Source organism: Alligator sinensis, unplaced genomic scaffold, assembly GCF_000455745.1.
Source record: "Alligator sinensis unplaced genomic scaffold, ASM45574v1 scaffold233_1, whole genome shotgun sequence".
Classification (NCBI taxonomy): domain Eukaryota; kingdom Metazoa; phylum Chordata; order Crocodylia; family Alligatoridae; genus Alligator; species Alligator sinensis.
This window is the reverse complement of record NW_005843374.1, coordinates 61387-72431: the sequence shown is the minus strand read 5'-3', so window position 1 is coordinate 72431 and position 11045 is coordinate 61387. Positions and strand designations below refer to the sequence as shown.

The 11045-nt window shown below is 47.3% G+C and overlaps 1 long non-coding RNA gene across 1 annotated transcript in view; it reads right to left on the bottom strand.

Annotated features, from left to right (window-relative positions):
* Positions 1-2555: 2555 nt before the first annotated feature.
* LOC112548651 overlaps positions 2556-11045 on the bottom strand; it is a 13944-nt gene continuing 5454 nt past the window's right edge. Inside the window, exon 3 of the long non-coding RNA XR_003092308.1 lies at positions 2556-2692. This is a non-coding gene — a long non-coding RNA (uncharacterized LOC112548651). The remainder of the gene's footprint in view (positions 2693-11045) is intronic.

Here is an 11045-nt window from a genome sequence, read left to right as displayed (position 1 = left end):
CAAATGGCTTGCAGTGCCTAAATGACCTATGTGACTTTCAATAGGACCTAGGCCCCCAAATCACGTAAGTGCTTTTGAAAATTTTACTGAGTGTCTTCTCTAGAGGAAAAGAGCAGTGGAATGAGATTCTGGAGATCAGGGTTTATTTTCTAGCTCTATTAGCATATGGCACAAGTATATCACTAAGATAATTGGGATATGTTATTAAGTCTACTATACCAGGAAGACTAATTTATACTAAAGTAATGCAGGCACTGTTTGCTGCAGCTCAGCTATTTCTGACCCACAAAAAAAGACTGCACACGCATTCATTATCGTCTTGAAGCAATAAAAGACACCCGTTCTTTTCTAGCTGCGTTAATGACACATTGTAGCTCCCGGTTTCCTCTCCAGATTAGTCATTCTTCTCAAATTTCCTTCTTTTGTTTAGGGATTCCCTCCATTTCCTGCTATAGGCTTCATTTTCTTTATCCTTCCAATTTAAATATTGGAAAATATTTGCACTTCAAATAGGACGAATCATTTATACTGCTATTTTTACACCATCCTCCACAGATTCTCTAGAATTGTTTTCAGATATAGCATCTGAAGCACAGTCAGATCTTTATTCCTACAAAGAGACCCTTTCACATACATTTAAACAGATCTAAGGCAATTTTACCACACCCTTTTCTTTCCTTTAGCTATTTGTGTTGGAGTCTAATTGAAAAGTCCATGACTTAAAAGGATACCATTCAAGACTTAGGTGTAAACTTTTACCACACAGGATGGTTGGACCATTGAAATAATTTATCTGAGGACATGGTGGTATGTTCATCACTTGAAGAATTTCTTTTAAGACTGGATATGCTTCTAAAAGCTATGCCCCAGCACAAATGGACATAGACATTGCTGGATAAAGTTCCCTTGTTGATTTTCACCCTGAGGCCAGATTACACACATGATCAGGATGATCCTTCCTGGTTTAGGAACCTAGAAAGGTATGAAATGCCCTGTAGACTGACAGTCACAATGAACCATGCTTTGTTGTTGTGATATGCAAAACATTCCTTTGGGACTTGGTTGAGACAACCAGGCTCCTTTCATCTGAGGAGGAACTCCAGTTACCAGTGACGTAAAGTAACCCCAGTACAACTTAGCCCTAGGCACATTACATTAAACAAGGCAACATGTGGAATGCATCAGAAAGAGGAAACATTGTACTTCTTCTTTTTTGCTGCAAACAATGGAATCCAGGCCAGCCACCAGGGGCAGGAATTTTTAAAGGTGCCTAAGTGGTTTAGGAATACCAGTATAAAACAGGACTTGGCACTCAGTTGCTCTGGAAAATCCCACCCCAGTTTGCCAGATGCTTGGTAAGTTTTCACAAGCACAACATTTTTGAAAAGAAATAGAATTTCTGCTGGAAACCAGATTCCCATTTGAGGACACACTTCTGCACCCCAAGTACATCAGGGCCCTAATGTAGACTCAAGGTTGCTGAAGGTAGAGCTTGCCTAAGGCCCTGAAACACTTACCAGAAGAAGACCCAATCCCTGTGTTGGCTACAAATGTCCAACTCGGGATCCTTAAAATTCTAGTTTATTAGGAGGATTGAAACACTGTAATCATAAACCTTGGGGCTGGTCCCCACACACACACACAGGCACACACATACACACACACAGTAGCAGGCTACAGAGTCAGGTATACCTATCCTACAAGCGCTGGAGTCTGTCGTTGAGGCTTCTTTCAGCGTGGTGTTATCTTCCAGAAGGGGGTCGCCGGCTGGTCCTTCTGGCTGAACAGGTCTGGTCGAGTTGGAGATCAAGAGGGCGCCGCTGAGGGTCACTTTTCACTGCCTTTTATCTGTCCCTGGCAGACTTTGGTGACTCCCCAGTTTTCAGGGTTGCCCAATCCAGGGGTCATTGACCCTCGTGGGACTTCCCCCCCCTCGGTGGCTACTGGATGGCATCTGTCAGCCCCAGGGGTCGTCTGCATGTACGTGCAGGTTTGGGAGTCCGTTGATGAATTTAGAATAGGGCTCTGGGAGCGGTCGATCTGGAGATATTCAGCCCAAGAGTTGGTCTCTCGCGTTGATTAACTCAGGCCAGGGCTTCTAGCCCTCGATCAGTGACGTTTAGAGATTTCCCGGTTGTTACATTGTCTTCTGTTGAGTTCTTCCGTTGGCTGATCTGCAGCTTCCCAGGTGTTAATTGCTGCCTGCTACTGTGTTACATATTCAGTCACGTTACACATTCAATCACTGATTCACTCACTCTTTCAGGGGCCAGCCTGATACAGAGAAGAGCAGTTTGATTCCTGTCCTTGTTAACATTGTTACAATGTATAACTTACTTATGAAACTACACACATTCAGTTGAAAGTTGAAAGGTGAGGAATATAAAATATAAGCTACAAATGCCATGGCACACAAATAGATAAAAATACCAAACTACAAGGGGAGATACAAAATGCGCACACACAAATTTTAAAACACAATTCCTTATCTTAAAGTGAAAGAGAGAGGAAGGAAGAAAAGGTAGAAAAAGAGAAACATATCCAAAGAGGGGAGAGCAAATGCAGGCAAGAGGAAAAGGGGGCTTTCTGCTACACCTGCTTTCTTCAGGATAGCATGCAAAATTCAGCTTCCCCACAAGCATATTCACCAAGTTCAGCATCAGACATCAGCAGCATCCTCAAAAGAAGCAGCCTGCAAAGAAAACCCAAATCCATATGAAGGTCTAACTTCTCACTTCCTCAGTTCCCTCTGCTTTCTATAATCAATGTGCAGAGCTCAAATACTACAATAATGGATGCATCAGGATGCTGACAGACATCATGACGAAGGCACGTATGGCAATACAGCTCTGGCAATAAAGTGTAAGTGAGTCACTGCATTAACCTTCTGTGGTGCGACCCAAGATGAAATCAGTGAGGCAGCAGGCAAGTTAACTGCAGTCTTGTGTCTGAGGACCTCTAGGCCTTGCCTTTAATCCATAGCTGCAGGAGTCAGAGGCACCCAGAAATAATGCTTCATATCTCCAGCTCCTAGAGCCATTACCCAATCCTTCCTGTTACCTGACTTCAGCCCTTCGAGGAATAGAGGAGACCATGATACTTTATTGACTTATAGCCTGGTTATCAGGATCACCTCCTATCTCTGAAAAATCAGTCCACTAGGAAAGAGCTGCAAGGGCACACTGGGACAGATATTTTCATTATAAGCCCTCATTTAGAGTTTGAGCCAAACCCTGTTGAAATCAATAGAAAAGCCTTCTAAGCTCTTTGGATCAGTCTCTGTGATTAAGAGGATATATACTGGATACTATGCAGTGCCTACACATTTTGGGACGTGTAGGGATGTTTAGCCCATTATGCTATCAATGGGTGTGACATTTCATCTTGCAAAAGGTTGACCCCTGGGTCCCAGTAAAGTCAAAAGAAATATTGTTGTTGATGCCAATGGAACCAAGATATGGGCCTGAAAAATGGGGATTTGTAATCAGCAAATGTGGATGTTTCATTGGCTGAATCTGTCACTGGGACATATTAGGCATTTGCTGCTGTTTGGATTAGACCTCCAAGTGCTTTATTCTCCAATGTAGAGTTTCAGACACTTAAGAAAAACACAGTCTTTCGAAACAGGTCTTCTTTGGGAAATTTACATAAATTTTGATTCCGCTTCCACACTGAAAAGTGCTGTTACATCTGTAATGTGCTGCATCATCTCATCTTAACTTGTATACCCCTGCTGCACACGCACACCCAGGAGAGATGGGATAGGGTAGGGTGCGTGTGTGTTGGGTTGGGGGGCACCCATGCTGTTGGACAGGCTGCTCTAAATCCATTCAAGTACTTCAGGCCAAGAATGCTGCAGTGAAGAATGGTTCATGATTGGTAGCTGCTTGTTTGTGACAAAATGATTCCATCAGTCATTGGGGCTAGGGACAGACATTACACATAAACCAGTTTAAGTGATCAGAAACTGGTTTAAACCTGTAACAAAACAGATGTTCGGTGCACATAAACCAGTTTCAAAATGGCTGAAACCAGTCTGATATAAACCTGGTTGAATGCAGTATCAGAGTTAACTGATTAGGCTCAAATTGGTTTATGCAATGTCTGTCTCAGACCCCTTCCTGGTTTAAGTTAAACCAGACTCCCCCAGCATCCCAGTAGGCCTGTGCGAAGCGGCTAGTATTTGCTTTGGATTCGGCCAATTCGGGGGGCAGTGATTCAATTCAATGATAAAAATCACTGTCCTGAACTGATTTGCCTGAATCTGATTCGGAGAGTTGGCCACCGCCGAATTGGCCAAATCTCCAATTCAAACAGGCTCCCTCCCTGCCCGCTCTCCCAGCTCCATCAATGGCTGTCCTGCCCAGCCTCAGCGTCCTGGCTCTCCCTGGGCTTTTAAAAAAAAAAAAAAAAAAAAGCCCCCTACTCACTGGCTGCTTCCAGGCAGGAGAGGGGTGATCCCTGCTGCACCCCACTGCCCTGTGCTGTGTGGAAGGGCTCTGTCATGAGCCTCAATAAGCCCTGATGGCCACTGCAGTAGCCAGTGAGTGTGGGGCTTTTCTTTTTTTTTTTTCAAAGAGCTGGGATGCTGGGGCTAGGTGGGGCAGCCATTGACGGGGCTGGGAGAGCAGGTGGGGTTCAGGGGAAGCAGGCAGGGGATGGGGCCTGGCAGGGGTTCCCCCATGGTCCCCTCCCCTCTCCTCCAGCCCCTCCCCCGCCTCCTACTTACCAGCACAGAGTCCGGGTCCAGCTCCCTGTAGCACCAAGTGGGGACTGCCTGAATCTCCAAAGGTCTCCGAATCTTTTCTGTATTGATTCAGAGAGCTTTGAATTGATTTGGACCTTTTTATTGGTTTCTCGATTTGATTTGGAGATTCGGCTGTCGAATCAGGCCGAAACTCCTTCGAATCAAATCAGCACCCGAAGCTTTGCACAGCCTTACATCCTGGCATGCTCTCTGGGCTGGGCTCTCTGCTCCAGCCCCATCAGGCTGGCCCTGCCCTTCTGCTCCCCAGCCCAAGCAAGGACAGGCAGGGGTCTGGCCACAGTAGGGTTTAATTCCCCCCTCTCTAGCCTACTGGCAAGGACCCAAACTGGGTCTTCTGGGTGCTCCCCCCTGCAGCAGTGGGGCACCATGGCCCCTGAGGCAGAGGGGACTAGGGAGGGGGGTTAGCATTCCATCTACCCCATTGGCAGCTGGGTCTGCCCACCATCACTGCCACTCTCACTCCTTGTCGTGGAATAGGTTCCTTGCTGTCCCCTCCACAAGACATCAGAGGGAGGAGGAATAACCTCATCCCTACCTCTCCCAAGAGGCCCTGCAGGTCAGTGTCTGGCCATGCCCCCACCCAGCCACTGCAGCGGGAGGGGGCAGGGCCCTTGGTGGGGGCAGCAGCTCCTGTCAGAAAGTTGGGGAGCGCAAGTCCCTTCCTGGTGGGGGGCCCCGCTCTAGGACAGGCAGAGCTGTGGTGGGCTGTGCGTGGCAGAACTGGGGCCCAGAATGGGTCAGAGCCCTGCACAGCACTGCCACCACCACTGCTGTTGTGTGTAGCAGCGTTCCTCACGCTGCAGCACACCCTCCAGCTGCTGGGAAGAGGCTCACACTTGGGGAAACTGTTACAGGGGCTTCTGCCCTTGTCACAGTCACTCCCACCTCACCGATCCAGTGGCCTTGCAGGGGCATGGTCAGATACCACCGACTGTGTGGATCTGGCCCATGGAGGGGATCTGTGTGGCCTCCAGTGGTTCCCTCAATCACACTGGGCTGAGGCACCACTCTCTGAGCATGCAGCTAGGCTGGGGCTGTTCCATGGTGGGACTGCCTTTCTTGGAAGCCCAGCCGCAGCAGCTCCTTTTTGGCTGCCACTGGTCCCAGCCCTGCAGTACAGGCGGGAACCAGTGTGTGCAGCCATGACCCTGTGCACCCACACTGGCTCCAGGCTCACTCATCTAGGCTGAGCAGTGGCAGCATGGGAGAGAAACAGGATGCTCAGTGCAGGGGGAAAGCGGCCCCTCCCCCTCCTGCTGCCAGCACTTCCAGGTGCAGCCGCCCGGAGCTGACACCGGGCTGCCCTGTGTCTGCTCTGCTGCCACCGCTGCTCCGTGGGGCAACCCAGAGGTGGCAGTTATTCAGTGGAGATGTAGGGCAGCCCTGTGCGGGCTCTGGGTCGTTGCACCTGGAAGCGCCAGCAGTGAGAGGGTGAGGGGCCACTTCCCCCCATGCTGAGCACAGTTTCTTTTCTGCACTGCTGATGCTCAGCCTGGATGGGTGAGTCTGGAGGTGGTGTGGGGCATGCTGGGGCAGGGCTGTGCATGCTGGTCTCCACCTGCACCGCAGGGGTGGGGCTAGTGGCAGCAGCAAAGGAACTGCTGTGGCCAGGCTGCCAAGAAAAGCAGTCCCGCTGCAGAGCAGCCCCAGTGCAACTGCGTGCCCGGGTAGTGACACCTTGGCCCAGCAGGATTGAGGGACCCCAAGACTGGGGGTCAGGCAAAGCCCCCTGTGGGAGCCCCTGTTATGGTTTCCCCAAGCACAAGCCCCTTCCCAGTGGAAAGGAGGGCTGTACTGTGGGGCAAGGAAAACAGGTCACAGCGGTGCTGCAGGTGGGGGCTTGGAGGGCTCCAGGCCTTGGCACTGCCACACACAGTCCACTGCAGATGTGCCTGCCCTACAGTGGGGCCACCCACCAGGAAGGGCTTGCACTCCCCAACATTATGACAGGCTGCTTTCCCCTCCTGCTGCAGTGGCTGTGTGGGGGCATGGCTAGACACTAGTCGACAAGGACCCATGGTGGGGGCAGGGACAGGGTTATTCCCCCTCCCTCCAGCATTGGTGGAGGAGACAGCAGGGGGCCTATTTTGCTGCAAGGGAGTAAGCATGGTGGCCAGAGCTGGCTGCAAGTGGGATAGAGGGGACACTAACTCCCCTTTCTGCCCCCCTCTGCCTCAGGGGCCATGGTGCCCCACTGCTGGTGGCACAGGGAGAGGGGAATTAAATCCCTTCCTGGCCAGTTCAGCCAGGACTGGCCACCCCCCACACACTGCTCCCTTGCAGCCAAGGACATGCTCTAGTGCCCCCAGCTCCTGGCCTGAGCAACTGCAGGCATGTGCCTGCATGTCTGTTCAGTTACAAACTGATTTAGCCTAGCCAGGTTAGACTAACCTGCAAAGGTTGAATCAATTCAGGCTCTGGCTCCTTGAATGTCTGTCTCTTTGATGGAAAAGAAATAAAGATGTCCCCAGAGTTTTGTCATAAGTTCAGTCTTACTGTCTACAGCTTTGGAAATGTGGGTCCACTTTAGGGCTCCCAGGGCTGGGGAAAATGCAACATTTTACTAAGATAATGTTTTTTCAAGGACAATTTTCTAATGATTCAACTTCTATACCATGCTCACCCTATCACTCAGAATTCATCAGGTAGAATTAGGGGCCTGTCTACCTGTGAAGAGCAATTTGAGATAAGACAGAGTGTCAATTTAAAGTGGTATAGTTATTCTCAACTAACTCCATGTGTGGGCATTAGTACTCCAGCCTAAGAGTACCTCTATTTTTTTTTTGGTTTTAAGCTTAATTGATTTCCAAAGCAGAGAAAGTTAAACCAGAAAAGGGCAAATTTATTCCACAATAAGAACATTTATTTATGGGCTTGATTCAGAAGTGTTAATTAGGAATATTCCTTTGTATGGACAAGCCCTAAGATAAAGTTTGAAAGCAGGAGGTCTCTCTCTGAGGCCAATCACACTATTTTCATAATACTGCCAATTACAATCATTCAAAAAGCTTGGGTCAGGACCGCTATTGTTGTTGTTCTTGTTGCTGTTATTATTATTATTTTATGCCACTATATCCATAAAGGCTCAGAGTAACTTGCAATAACAGACAAACAAACCACAAGATAAAAAACAAAACTCCTTAACAGAAGAGATTTTGTAAAAAAATAAATGTTGGGTTCTTTTCATTGTGTCCAGTTTTTGAGTTGCATTGTCAAGATTTTCTCTACAGCTATGGAAACCACACATACACTTTTTATTTCCAATGAAAGCTGAGTCTTCTAAGATTACATGATCTCAGAAAAAAAGGATCTGAGGAAAAATACCAAATGTTGTGGGTTTTCACTGGAATCATGAAATCTGGGAATTTCTCTCATTCTAACTGAGAACAATTTGTGGGTGCAATAGGTCTCTTAGCAAGCTAGGTAGCTCACTGTGGTATAGCACCATGCTAGGCCTAGCTACACTGTTTCTGATTTAAGAGACAGGCTGCCCAAAGTAGTGTGAGCATATTTGAGGACACTGATGGGCATTGTAAGGCTACCATATAAGCATAGCCAGGATGAAGTTTTGGGGCTCCAGACCTTTGTTTGATAGTCTTCTAGGCACCCACAGTGGCTATCCTCAGTGCCGTAGCAAGCAGGGGGAGAGGGGCGAGTGGGGAGAGCATCCTGGGCACCAAAGTGAAGGGGTGCCAACAGGCACTGCCCAGCCAGGGCAGGGCATGGGATGGAGCCACGAACAGCTCGTTTGCAGGTGGGGGGCATGAGGACGGGAGAAGGAACCTCCCACAACTATGTGCACTCCCGGGCAAGCATGGAGGGGCATGTGCCCCCCCCGGATCTGTGTACAGGACGAAGGCAGGCTGCCGCTGCAGGCTTTGCCCTGGGTGCCAAACTTCATTGCTATGGTACTGGCTGTCTTACTTGGTATATGTCAATGTTCATCCCTTGGATCTGCTCCAAAGAGCACTAAAATAAGACTTTGGTTTGTGCTCTGTGTTCTTAAGGATGCAATTGTGGATTTTGCTCACGCACTGCACTGTAGACAAGGCTAGCACTCAGTTGCAGTTGACTGTAAGACATCTTTTGACCTCTTCCTCCTCTATCAAAGTGCTATCTCAAATATTGCACAGCTCTGCTATTGACTTTGCATGTTGCCAGGCTTTGATCATTTATTCATTCACTGCTAACCTTCTCTCCATCATGAATTAGAGATCTAATTGGATTTAGGGGCAAAAATGTATATTCCCCTATAATTTAGCTTTATGAACTGTTATCAGTTGGGCTCGGGTCTAACATCAGCTGGTTATTATCCAGAACCTGACGCATTTTTTCATCCTCTTCATTATCTGTTTCAATAACATTTTTTTCTTGTTGACAGACACAAAAATATGAAGACATCAGCATAAAGGAACATTGTTAAAGAACCATTGAACTAGATGGCTGGAAAGCCCACTGAAGGAAATGGAAAGATTCCTATTGACTTTACATCAGGGCCTAAATCAAAGTAGACAAATAAAAAGAATATTGCATTTCCATAGCAACTGCATGTTTTAGTGGCTATTGGAGCTGAATGAAAATAGGATTTTCTGTAATAATATTGAAAGAAAAATATTCTCATTCCATTAAAATTTTTCTACAGACATTTTCTGGTTTCTTGATGAAAGAATCAAACTTTTCAGATAGTTCTCCTTTTCTCAGCCTTTGCTTGCTTTCCTTTTCCCCCATTTCCATTTCCAGAGGCAACATGGTGGTAAAAAGGGGGGGAAAGCAAGGAAGACACCCCAATTTTTTTCAGCTTTTGGGTTTCTTCCTTTAAAAATAAAGTATACACAGCACACAAAAATTTCTAGCAAATGTTAAATGTTGGAGAACAGCATTAGAGAACAGCTCAGAAACAGGAAGCCAGAAAAGCAAATGTTCATCCAAAAATGAAGAATTTCTGGTTAGCTGGGGTAATTCCCTATTCTCAAACAACAGATAGTAATTCCATTTAAGCCCAGGAGCCTGTCACATGCACAATGGTTCAGATGACAACACTGATCATAGGCCAGGTCATTCCCTTCCCCAGGGCACTTACTGGCAGTCTTATCATGGGTTCCAAAACCATCCTATCGGAAGGTGTTGGGACTTATCGCCATGTTAAAGGTCGCTCCCACACCTGGTGCTTCTGGCCTTGCCTTGAGATATGAGGAACATCTGTACAGATAAGGCGCTGTGCCTCTCAATCCCACATGTAGTGAATGTCCCTGCACTGGCTCTGGTGCTGTCATTATTTCCAAACAGCAGCTCTAGGAAAGATGAACTGGAGAGAAAACAAGCTACATAAAAGCAAATACATTTTTTTTGGAGGGGTGGGGGCACGTTAAACTGGTTTGGGTAATTTCCATGTGAAGAGACAAAACCCTACCCAGTGCCTGCTCCAAATCCTTACTCTAACCCTTCCTGCATGTGGACTCAGACTACTGAAAAAGCACCCTATCAGGTCTGAGGACTCGGATTGGTGTTAAGTAACCCTGCATGAAAGAAGGTTGGGCTTGGTTGTTTTTCCTCAGCCTGTAAATGGCTAGCACTTGAACTGACCATCACCTTCCATCATATTTCTCAAATGTGCACACAATGGAATAGTGTGATATCAACAAACCATAATGCAAGGAGAAGCATACTCTGGGGAGATTGCTGGGGTTATTGTTTACAGAGCAACAGCTGTTAAGCAATGGTTACTGCTGAGTCAAAATGTTTAAAACGGGATCCTCAGCTCATGCAAATTGATGCAGCACCCACAGAGTCAGTGGAGCTGTGTCAATTTACACTGGCTGTGCTAAAACACACAGCTCTTATGCAGTCTTCAATACAAAGTTATTACAAGACCTTATTTGAAGCTACCTGTTAATCTAGGAACAAGATTATGCTGTGATATTTAACCTTCATCAGATATTGAGATAGCAGCTTTCAGAATCCATATCACTGTTTCTCAAACTATTCAGTTAGCCAGAATGGTCAAGACTTCAAGCATGCAAGGAACTTACAATGTCTGATAAAATCAGCACATCAAAGCCCCTGCCAGCATTAAGCACAACTTTTCTTAGAAAATCAAATAGCCATGAAAGAACAAGGAAGTCTTTATGCAATAGTAGACAATTGCAGCTATCCAACAAGAGGTGGGGAGCTGGGACCGTGGGTGGGGGTGCGGTAGCCCTCTAGGGTGCCTGGGACCCTGGGTGGGGGGACTGGGGCCCTGTGGGGGATAGGGGCTGTAGCTCTCCAGGGGAGAGCT